We start from the raw sequence: 12,892 nt of genomic DNA on the forward strand, positions 1-12,892 counted from the left end.
GCAGATTTTTCGCCTGGTCGGCTCGGGGATTGGAACCGGCGACCTCACGGTTGTTGGCGCGGCACTATTGGTCACTAAGCTGCCTGCCGCCCCATATGAGTTTAAGGTTGTGCCGTTGTTTGATCATGTGATAAGGTTTGATGGGTGATCGGACTATGACTGGTGTGGTTATGGAAGTCATGTATAGATAGTGGAGAGCCAATAGGGGGCTCCATTGAACTATTATGGTTTATTTGGCATTTCGGTGGCATGAGGTGAAGTCTGTGTGTATGAGTGAATTCAACGGCTGGTGTGGGTGGTGACCGGATGCTACTGAGTATTTGGTTTGGTAATGTTGAATGGACTATTTGTAGCGTGTTTTGGGGTTAAATAGAAAAACTCACTTATTCAATAGGGAATGGGTGAAGGGAGAGAGTTTTTTGCTGAGGTGAAAGCTAGTGCGATTTTCATTTGGTGACGTCACTTGCTCTATGAACTGGAAGTAGTTGCTTTAAGAGAATCGCAGATGGTGTGGAGTGACTGGCGATGTATGTAGAGGGTTCCTGGTTCGAACACAGGTAGGGACAGTAAGTAAAGCTTTCGCATTGGGGCTATAGACCTAGATTACTATGTGGATTGGGAAATGTGAAAGGTTGAATTAGATAGCTTAAGTAGAGGTATTCTAGAAAGGTCTATGAAAATATGTTACTAGGTCCCCGCCCCTTCCCCGTTGGATAGAAAGGAGCAAGGGGAGGGGTGAGAGATAGTTCAAATGTTAAGAACATCATTAAATGTATGCTTATCAACGATAGCAAGTATTTGTTTTATTAATTAGGGCCTAATCAGAGAGAACAGTTAAAGAAATTGAATAGCGAACTGAAATGGGTTAGCGGGAAAATACAAATAGTTGGTAAATTTTAGAACGATAATTTATTTTCGTTACGGGGAAGCAAGTGGCATTGGCTGTTGTGCTGGGGGAATAGCGCCAGCCTGTGGTGGGTTCTGGATTTGTTACATAAACAAACTTATATTTTAAACTTAAGTGATGGAATAGGCTACAATTATAACATTATCAGAAAAAGGGCACAACATAATGTGTAATAGTTATTACAATTATTATTGATAGTCATTACAGTTATTATCATTGATCCAGTAATGATAGAAGGATAGTAGAGGAAAGACAAGGGATTAAATCTAATTTAGGGAAAGCAGAAGAGTATGAAGATATATTAGGGAGAAAATACTATTAACTGAGGGATATAAAACGTTTAGCTGAAAAGAAAACAGGAATAATTTACCTTACACCCTAATATAGACATTGCATTACTTTTGATGTAACCGTGATTGTATTGGCTAAAAACTGAAATATGACATTTACAGGGGGGAAAGGAACAATAGAAGGGGAGACAGATTTTCCTAGGGGGTTGAACAAATCATTGATAATGGATCATTTGAGATGAGATCACATGTAGCAGAGTTAGGGTAATCAATTAAATAATCATTGTATACTCGAGGAATTTTGAGTGGTTTTATGGATTAGTTATGAGGAATTAGATTGATACAAACAATTATTGATGGGTTAGGACTGGGGATCTCTGTATCATGTTTTGTGTGTACTACCATCTTTAGATTATAACCAGGAGAAAGAGATTAGCTGTAACACCCTGGCTCTGGGACTCTATATGTTGAGCCAGGGTGTGTTCTTTCTATGTGTTATATTTCTATGTTGGGAGTTCCAGTTGTGTTTATTTCTATGTTGGCTAGAGTGACTCCCAATCAGAGGCAACGAGTGTCAGCTGGGGCTGGTTGTCTCTAATTGGGAGCCATATTTAAACTGTCTGTTTTCCCTTTGTGGTTGTGGGTTTTTGTTCCGTGTTGGTCTATGTTACCTAGGACGTTACGAGTCGTTTGTTGTTTTTGTTTACTGTCCGTGTTTATCGCTAATGATAAATAAACATGTTCGTTCATCACGCTGCGCCTTGGTCCTCCTCTCTTGACGACGATCGTGACAGAAGAACCCACCATACAAGGACCAAGCAGCGTGTCCAGGAGCAGGCAGACTGGACATGGGAGGAAGCGCCGGGAAAGGAGATGGAGAGGCTGGCGATGGCCCAGGTGGGCAAATCGTGGTCCTGGGAGGACATGCTCGGGGGCAAAGGGCCATGGGCTAGGATTAAGGCCCTGGCGAGAGAGGAGCAGCGGCGTCAGCAGTGTCATCGTCGGACGGACGAGAGGCAACCCCAAACATTTTTTAGGGGGGGGGCACACGGCATGGGCGACTGGGCAGCAGGAGGCTGCCACAGGGCGATTTGGAGAGGAGGCCACCGGGTTTTGGGGGCCAGAAGGCAGGTTGGCGGAGCCTGGATGGAGAGCAGAGCCAACTCCCCGTACTCAGGCATGGCAGCATGAGACTGGGCAGGTTCCGCGGTATGCGGAGCTGCGCACTGTGCCACGAGTGGTCCGGGCATAGTCGGTACGTCCTGTGCGAGCACCCCGCACGTGTTGTGCGAAGGTGGGCATGCAGCCAGGACGGAGTGTGCCGGCTCAGCGCTCGTGGCCTCCAGTGCCTCTCCTCGGTCCCGGATATCCTGCGCCAGTGTCACGTGCTGTTATGCCAGTACGGGTACACAGCCCTGTACGTCCTGTGCTGATGCCTCACACAGAGTGTGTGAAGGTAGGCATTCAGCCAGGACGGGTTGTGGCAGCTCTTCACTCCAGGTCTCCTATCCGTCTCCACAGCCCGGTCCGGCCTGTCCCTGCTCCACGCACCAAGCCTACGGTGTGCGTCGCCAGCCCGGTCCGGCCTGTCCCTGCTCCTCGCACCAAACCTACGGTGTGCGTCGCCAGCCCGGTCCGGCCTGTCCCTGCTCCTCGCACCAAGCCTACGGTGTGCGTCGCCAGCCCGGTCCGGCCTGTCCCTGCTCCTCGCACCAAGCCTACGGTGTGCGTCGCCAGCCTGGTCCGGCCTGTCCCTGCTCCTCGCACCAAGCCTACGGTGTGCGTCGCCAGTCCGGTCCGGCCTGTCCCTGCTCCACGCACCAGGGCAGGGGTGCGCATCGTCAGCCCGGTCCGGCCCGTTGCTGCTCCACGCGCCAAGCCAGGGGTGCGCATCGTCAGCCCGGTCCGGCCCGTTCCTACTCCACGCACCAAGCCAGGGGTGCGCATCGTCAGCCCGGTCCGGCCCGTTCCTACTCCACGCACCAAGCCAGGGGTGCGCATCGTCAGCCCGGTCCGGCCCGTTCCTACTCCACGCACCAAGCCAGGGGTGCGCATCGTCAGCCCGGTCCGGCCCGTTCCTACTCCACGAACCAAGCCAGGGGTGCGCGTCGTCAGTCTCGCACAACCCGTGCCTGGGTCACCGGTGCCTGGTAAGGTACCGGTCAACTGCTCCACTACGGAGCTGAAGCTAACCGCTCCTGCTAAGTCCAGTTCAGCTCCAGCCAGCGGGGCCAGACCGGACCAAGCCTACGGTGTGCGTCGCCAGTCCGGTCCGGCCTGTCCCTGCTCCTCGCACCAAGCCTACGGTGTGCGTCGCCAGCCCGGTCCGGCCTGTCCCTGCTCCTCGCACCAAGCCTACGGTGTGCGTCGCCAGCCCGGTCCGGCCTGTCCCTGCTCCTCGCACCAAGCCTACGGTGTGCGTCGCCAGCCCGGTCCGGCCTGTCCCTGCTCCTCGCACCAAGCCTACGGTGTGCATCGCCAGTCCGGTCCGGCCTGTCCCTGCTCCACGCACCAGGCCAGGGGTGCGCATCGTCAGCCCGGTCCGGCCCGTTGCTGCTCCACGCGCCAAGCCAGGGGTGCGCATCGTCAGCCCGGTCCGGCCCGTTCCTACTCCACGCACCAAGCCAGGGGTGCGCATCATCAGCCCGGTCCGGCCCGTTCCTACTCCACGCACCAAGCCAGGGGTGCGCATCGTCAGCCCGGTCCGGCCCGTTCCTACTCCACGCACCAAGCCAGGGGTGCGCATCGTCAGCCCGGTCCGGCCCGTTCCTACTCCACGCACCAAGCCAGGGGTGCGCGTCGTCAGTCCCGCACAACCCATGCCTGGGTCACCGGTGCCTGGTAAGGTACCGGTCAACTGCTCCACTACAGAGCTGAAGCTAACCGCTCCTGCTAAGTCCAGTTCAGCTCCAGCCAGCGGGGCCAGACCGGACCAGGGGCGCTATGGGGGGTTTATTGGAGGGTGGTGGGCAAGACCGGAGCCAGAACCGCCGCCGAGGAGGAATGCCCACCCAGCCCTCCCCTGTTTTGCTCTAGTTGAGGCGCGGTCGCAGTCCGCGCCTTTAGGGGGGGGTACTGTAACACCCTGGCTCTGGGACTCTATATGTTGAGCCAGGGTGTGTTCTTTCTATGTGTTATATTTCTATGTTGGGAGTTCTAGTTGTGTTTATTTCTATGTTGGCTAGAGTGACTCCCAATCAGAGGCAACGAGTGTCAGCTGGGGCTGGTTGTCTCTGATTGGGAGCCATATTTAAACTGTCTGTTTTCCCTTTGTGGTTGTGGGTTTTTGTTCCGTGTTGGTCTATGTTACCTAGGACGTTACGAGTCGTTTGTTGTTTTTGTTTACTGTCCGTGTTTATAGCTAATGATAAATAAACATGTTCGTTCATCACGCTGCGCCTTGGTCCTCCTCTCTTGACGACGATCGTGACATTAGCTCATCTCATTGGAATGTTGCCCAGGGCTAGGGGGAGCAGTAGTGAAGTTAGGCAGTATTTAGGTCATTAAAGTGAGCTACCAAATCAAGTGAGGCCTGGCTATTTGTGGTTGTTGTTTTTAAAATTGGGTTTTTCAAACAAAAAACACACATGATGTTTATAAAGCCTTGTTGTTTCAAATTGGGTTTTCAGCAGGTCAAGGGTGATAGGTCTTAGAGGAGCACGCACAGTGAATTTTATGGAGTTTTTTAGGTTTTGGCTGAGTTTGGGGTACATATGATTTCTTATGAGAATGAATGTCATGAGGACTTAATGAACACTTGGGATAACTAACATTTATGAAATATTTAGAATAATGGTAACGTTTGGTATACTATGGGATGAAACAGTTCGTTGAATAATTTCAATTGCCTCTGAACTCTGTTTTAACTTTCTGGTGTTAATTAATCATCCACACTAGTAAATTCTAAAGGCATGAGAGGAGGACTTTAAGATCGTGAGAGTAATTTATAATACTGTGAAAAGTATTTGGTAATAATATATATGATTTGAACCATAAAATAACAGAAGAGAGAGTGGAAGGATGGCAATTGGATAATGAATTACCAATATTACCTAAGTGATTGTTTAGGTCGGTGGTAATATTGACACATGGGCAAATCATGTGTCAAAAGGGGGATGGTAGGATTAAATAATAAATATATACGAAGGAGAGGACAAAATACTTAAAAATCAAACAAAAAAACAACAACAATAGAAATTGAGAGCTGAACATGTATGTGTGAAGATAGTTTATTAACCACACCCGTATGTCAGAGGTTTTGTGCCCCACAGGTGAACTAAAGGAGAAGGTGACCCACTCTATCTAACCAGGAGACTGGTGAGCATCCAGTCCCTAAAAGAAGAAAAACTGGAAGCAGGCCTGTTGGGAAGGGCCCTACCAAGTCCTATTAGATCCACCTGGGTGCATGTCACACACTGCAAAAAGGTAAACCCAGTTACACCTGACGAACAAACACAGAGTTAGGAGAAAGAACCGATCACCACTAGGGCTCTGGGGTTGGCTCCTTAACGAAGATTCCCTTACCCTGTCTGATCATTCCTGTGTGAGTTCGATAGAAGGTAAAGCAATGGGTTGGCCTCTGGCGTCTGACATGTTCTCAGGGCGAGGGTGGGGATTCACAGGTCTCCTGACGGTAGGTAGCTGTCTGATTGTGGGGGCCATATTCCTAACACACTCAAACCCTCCTGATCAGCCAGAAGTAGTAGTTAACCTAACACAAGTTGATAAAATAATACCTGAGCACAGTCTACGAAGGCATAGGAGACAGCTAGACGTAGGGAAAGGGGAAGTACTAGGGACTTTAGGGAAGGACATCACCATATGTATGTCACCATGTACATCCTGGGACTATGTAGTTGCTCATACCAAGCGGGGGGGAATATGTCAATCTCCATACACAGTTTAAGGACAGGTGTAGTATTGTGAAAGTAGGGAATTACCAGAAATGGCAGTGCGACCCATATAAGGGTAGGTACTGTCTGAAAGTCTGAATTACACTAAAACAGGTTACAGACCTGAACAAGTGAGATATCCTCTTCAACTGGGGCACCCTATAGAGTAAACCTCTCTGATGGAGGTAGTGAGACCGGGGCTGTGGTGAAGATAGTGCAAACTATAGACCTGAAGGAAGTAGTACAGGTGGAGACGGGGTAAGGAGATCTGGACCTGTGGTTGGAATGGGTTCAGTATACGGCAAGAACTATGTCTAAAGAGGACTGTTATGCCTGTGGGACAGCCAAACCAAGGTTTAACAACTACTCCGTTCCCCTTGACAGGCTTTAATTCTCTGTCAGGTTTATCCTCCATTATTAAATTGTTCAAGCCACCTGGGAATGTGGTGAAGGAGTCTTGTAGTAACTTGCACTATCTGTATCCCCCGATAACAAAGTCACCTCGACCTAGGTTGCCTCCGTTTGAAGTCTCAGGGGATTCTTATTGTTTTTCTAGGACTAGTAAGATAGGATACAGGGTAGGGCATCTTAGCTCCTGCTCCCACACAGAGAATGTCACAACTAAAGAGACCATGACTAATCTCTCCTCTTTGTTGCAGCCAGAGGATTTTAGGAACCAAAACCAGGCCTGTGCTGACATCTGATGGTTGTGTGGTGATAACTGATTGTGAACTCACCTACATACGCAAACAATCAAACGTGTCAGAGACTGGTGAGTTGTCACGTAGAAAGTGGGACCTCCTCCCGGGATCCTTTGATGAAAGGATATATATTGATGGGATAGGAGTACCTCGAGGGGTTCCAGAAGAATTCAAAGCTAGGAATCAGATCGCAGCTGGGTTTGAATCAAGTCTTTTTTGGTGGTCAACAATTAATAAGAACGTAGATTGGATACATTTTATTTACTATAACCAGCAAAGATTTATAAACCACACTCGTGCTGCAATAAAGGGATTGGCTGAGCAGACAGCGGCAATTAGCTTAATGGCATGGCAGAATAGAATAGCTTTAGATATGCTTTTGGCTGAGCGGGGCAGAGTTTGTGTTCTGTTTGGATCTATGTGCTGTACTTTCATCCCCAAACAATACAGCACCGGACGGGTCCATGACCAAAGCGCTTCAGGGACTCACCACGCTGGCGAACGAACTGGCTGAGAACTCTGGTATTGATAGCTCCCTTAACGGTTGGTTTGATAACATATTTGGTAAATGGAAAACTATTGTTGTAACTATTCTGGGTGAAGTTATAGCTTCTATGGGTATACTTGTTCTTTGTGGATGTTGTCTTATTCCCTGTGTCTGAGGGTTGGCGAGAAAGGAGATGGAATAGGCGGTTTCCCAACAGATGGTGAGATACGGCCCAATCCCGGACTCCAACCTAAGGAATGAAGGATATGACCTACCAGGCTTGGTGGAGTGACACCCTAGAGGGTTTCTAAAGGGGGCCAAAATTTACTTCCCTGTTTGTGTTTTATGTTTTAATAATCTTGTGTTTTGTGTTCTATTAATCCTGTGTTTTATGCTTTATTAATCAAGTTAACCATTGTGATTGTTTATTCCTCCTGATGTGAAGGTAAAGGATTCCTGGGTGGCTGGTAGCCAACTCAGTACATGTTAGGTGTAGGGGAGGATGGAAGGTTTTTAACATTTATTTTCTCTTATAATACATTTTTAGTGTGAATCAATTTTTGTTATGCTGTTATCCTCATGCTTACTTATGTGTTGTTCAACTATGTTATTTGGGTGTATAATGGGTGTCAAAAGGGGGAATCCAAATTTCCCTGAAATTTCTTATTTGGGTTTTCTTATTTTGGGTTCACACCCAGTGGGTGTGAAAAGGGGGATTGTGGGGGTCTATTTTCTCATAACTGGATCTGGATGTGATGAATAGCTTAGAAGGAATGCATTGATGATTAAAACATAGAAGGTTTGTACTGTACTGATATAAATTGTTTCACATAACAAGCTGTGATTCATGTGAGGAACGTTAGGGGGTAGGATGAGATAAGAACTTGTGTCTCAAAATACTAGACTACACTGCTTCTTTGTGATCTGTGAACCGTCCAAGGACATGGGTACTGCAAAAAAGTGCTGACTTTCTGGATAAGTTGCAAAACAACTAGATGCCTGGCAACAGTGTGCAACAGTGGAGCGCCAAGGGGCTGAGACCAGCCGGTGCGCCAACGGATTGGCTGAGTAAGTCTAAACCACGCTCAGTCTCTACTCTGATTGGCCAGCAGGGAGTGGGAACTATCTCTGTCAGAGTATTTTAAGAAGAACTCATAACAATGGATCAGTTCTCTGTCTGCCCTGCGTGGTATTTCAGTGAGCCCGTATATGAACCATCATACTTATCATACATACATTTTGCATATAATAAATTTAGCTTGGATTGAATATCTCTTGATTATGTTTTCTCTTATTCCAATACCAGATTTGAATTACGCAATTTCTAACAGTGTGAATTGGACCATTTCTGTCCTGCTAAGCACTCAAAATGTAACGACTACTTTTGGGTGTCAGGGAAAATGTATGTAGTAAAAATGTTTTCAATGATTTATATGTGCCACATTCACGTTCTAGTCGAAACTAGGAAACTCAAAAATGTTCGACTTGCTAACTAGTTGCACGTGGCATGTGTATAATAATATGCCATTTATAACTACAACCAGTTAGCAAATCGGAAATGTCAGAGTATCCTAGAACTAGCACATGAACATGTCAATAAATCCTGGATTGCTGATGCTCTGTATTGGCCAATGAGAGGCTTTGAAGCCACCGGTCGGCCATATTGGCACTCCCAAGAAGAAGCAGTCCTCCATAGCAGTGGGCAGCTGGTAGCTTAGTGGTTAAGAGCGTTATCGGCTTTATAAATGAAAACATATCAATCTATCAACCTACGTGACATCAAAGAGGGCCTACCAACTTTCTGGTAGAGAATGCAGTGATGAGTACTAAAATTGTTGCCCGTAATAAAGCACAGTGCACTGTGATAAACTGCATCTAATGGCTTTAATAAAGTGACAGTTGAGTTCATATAGATGATGTCGCGATAGTCTAGGACCAATAGGAATGCTTTCTACTATTTAGCGAGACCTATTTCTATGGAAGAAGCCCATTTTAATTCTCAGCTTCTTAACGAACTAATCAATATGCTTTTTAAAAGACAGCTTTTCATCTATCCAGATACCCAGATATTTGTAAACAGGGACTTGATCAATATGGACACCATCCAAAGTTCATATGCTAAATCATCAGCATTATTTTTATGCGCTCTAGAGAACAACATACAGTCCTGGTCAAAAGTTTTGAGAATTACACAAATACTAATTTTCACAAAGTCTGCTGCCTCAGTTTTGATGATGACAATTTGCATATACTCCAGAATGTCATGGAGAGTGATCAGATGAATTGCAATTAATTGCAAAGTCCCTCTTTGCCATGAAAATGAACTTAATCCCCAAAAAACATTTCCACTGCATTTCAGCCCTGCCACAAAAGGACCAGCTGCCATCATGTCAGTGATTCTCTCGTTAACACAGGTGAGAGTATTGATGAGGACAAGACTGGAGATCACTCTGTCATGCTGATTGAGTTAGAATAACAGACTGGAAGCTTTAAAAGAAGGGTGGTGCTTGAAATCATTGTTCTTCCTCTGTTAACCATGGTTACCTGCAAGGAAACAAGTGCCGTCATCATTGCTTTGCACAAAAAGGGCTTCACAGGCAAGGATATTGCTGCTAGTAAGATTGCACCTAAATCAACCATTTATCGGATCATCAAGAACTTCAAGGAGAGAGGTTCAATTGTTGTGAAGAAGGCATCAGGGCGCCCAAGAAAGTCCAGCAAGCGCCAGGACCGTCTTCTAAAGTTGATTAAGCTGCGGGATCGGGCCACCACCAGTGCAGAGCTTGCTCAGGAATGGCAGCAGGCAGGTGTGAGTGCATCTGCACGCACAGTGAGGCGAAGACTTTTGGAGGATGGCCTGGTGTCAAGAAGGGCAGCAAAGAAGCCACTTCTCTCCAGGAAAAACATCAGGGACAGACTGATATTCTGCAAAAGGTACAGGGATTGGACTGCTGAGGACTGGGGTAAAGAGCGCTACCATCAGTCCTGTGTCATGCCAACAGTAAAGCTGTCATGAGCCCTCTCACTCCACTGGGTTACCACCTTAAGTTGTTTCCACTCTCTCTCTACTCAGCCTAACTAGCTCCACCTGTCCCTGCTCTGCTCGGCTCTAATTACTCTGCCAGCTGCGCTGCATTACCCACTAACCTCTCCCAGTATTTATAGCCCTGTCTTTCAGCTCTCCTTTGTCAGATCGTCTGCAAAGCTCACACCCGGAACCTGTGTGCTCGCGCTTCTGGCTCACCCCTGTTTTGTGACCCCGGACCTGCCTGATTCCTGGATACTCTTCTGCCCCAGGAAAACCAGACCTGCTTTCTGCCATTACGACTCCTGACTACTCTTCGACCCCGGTAACTCTGACCAGCCTTCTGCCTTGCTACAACGTATTTGGATTTCCCTTGAACTGTACTTCTGCCTGTTTTTATCCGCCCCCGTTGTGTCTGTGTTTCCTCCCCCCAGGACTTCTGGACCACCAACCACCGGCGTCATCGGACGCATCGCTGCCACTGGGGGAGGCACAGACCCAGCACATCGGACGGGATAACCCCTGGAGCCTTCACTCACTCCCTACATCCCTTTCCCCTTAAGTTTAAATAAACTTTCTGGTGTGACGCAATTGTGGTCCTCTTGTCGTCTGTCTGAACCGTGACAGTACGATCTGACCATCATGGACTCAGCGCACACTTCCCCCGACATGGAAACCGAAGAACCTGAGCAACCCACCGCCATGCTACGCCTGGAACACACTGAGAGAGAGCTAGGCCGCATGAGCGGCGACATCACCTCTCTGCTTCAGGTCGGCCACCAACAGCATCAGCAGTTCCAGCAGCACCAGCAGCAGTCCCAGCAGCAGCAACAACAACTCGCCATGATCATTCAGCTCCTCACCAACCTGACCCCAGCCAGTCTGCCCACCAGCCCTGCCCCCGAGTTACCTGCCCCGGTCATTGCAGCCGCTGCTCGGAACCCAAGATTGGAAACCCCGAGCGGTTCAACGGCGATTCAACCCAGGTCCGGCCATTCCTGACTAGCTGCCGACTTCAGTTCTCCTTGCAGCCAAGGACCTTCGCCACGGAGGGGGCTAAAGTTGGGTATGCCATCACTCACCTGACGGGCCGAGCTCGACTCTGGGGAACAGCAGAGTTCGAACGTCAAACCCCCGCATGTGCAACCTTCGACCGGTTTGCTGAGGAGATGCTGAAGGTGTTTGACCTGGATTCACCAACCGCAGAGGCGTCTCGTGAACTGTTCAGTATTCGACAAGGCAGACGTACAGTCGCAGACCATTCCATCGACTTCCGAACCCTGGCTAGACGAAGTTCTTGGAACACACCATCGTTGGTGGACGCGTTCTTCCATAGTTTGGCTGACTATATCAAGGACGAGTTGGTCTCCCAGGAACTGCCTTCCACTCTTGATGAAGCCATCGCACTGACTGTCAGGATCGACAGAAGGATACAGACCCGTCGTCGTGAGAGGGGGCGCCAAGGTCCACCTACTACCGGCATTCGGAGAGATCCGACTGGGTTCCTGTCATCTACTGCCACTCACCCAGGTCAGCTTGATCAGTCTGAGCCTATGGAGATTGGGCGAGCCTCTCTCACTCCTGCAGAGCGCCAGCGACGCTTCACCTCAAACCTCTGCCTCTATTGTGGAGGTGATGGACATCGTGTGGTAACCTGCCCTTTAAAGGGCCGAAGCTCACCGGGCATAGGGGGAGTCCGGTTGAGTTCCATGACCATCCAGTCCTCCGACCGCAAACCCCTGCTGCAAGTTCACCTCCGCCTCTCTGACTCAACTCACACCCTGGCTGCTCTGGTGGATTCTGGCGCCGAAGCCAACATAATGGACATCAAGCTGGCACGCCAACTGGGACTGGAGAACCTCCGTTTGACACCTCCTATTCCTGCCCGGGCACTGGACGGACACTTACTCGGATCGGTCACTCATGTCACGGCCCCGGTCTCGATGGGTCTGTCCGGAAACCATCAAGAAACTATCCAGTTTCACCTGCTCCCCTCTCCAGGCCAACCCCTCATCCTGGGTTACCCATGGCTCCGCCGGCACAACCCTCAGCTCGACTGGGTGACCGGGGTGATCAGGGAGTGGGGAGAGGACTGCCACCGAACCTGCCTGCTTGCTGCCGCACTACCCCCTCGGCCAGTACCTACTAACTCCGCTCCTGACCTCTCCAATGTCCCAGAATGCTACCATGGCCTCAGAGAGGTGTTTAACAAAGCTAGAGCCACACTCCTCAGATCCGTTGCCAGCTACACTACCGGGGCCAACCGTCGGAGAATTCCTGCTCCCACCTACCATGTTGGTCAAAGGGTGTGGTTGTCATCGAAGAACCTGCCACTCAGGGTGGAGTCGCAGAAGCTGGCACCTCGGTTCATTGGCCCATTCCCTATCATAAGAGTGATTAGCCCAACTGCTGTCCGGCTCCAACTGCCTGATTCCCTGAGGGTGCACTCCACGTTCCATGTGTCTAAGATTAAGCCCATCCATGAGAGTCCGCTGGTCCCTGCTGCGCCTGGTCCTCCTCCTCCACGGCTCGTCGATGGTGGTCTGGTTTACACCGTCCGCCGCCTGCTTCGGTCCAGACGGAGGGGTAG

The sequence above is a fragment of the Coregonus clupeaformis genome, chromosome 15 (assembly GCF_020615455.1).
Source record: "Coregonus clupeaformis isolate EN_2021a chromosome 15, ASM2061545v1, whole genome shotgun sequence".
Taxonomy (NCBI): Eukaryota; Metazoa; Chordata; class Actinopteri; order Salmoniformes; family Salmonidae; genus Coregonus; species Coregonus clupeaformis.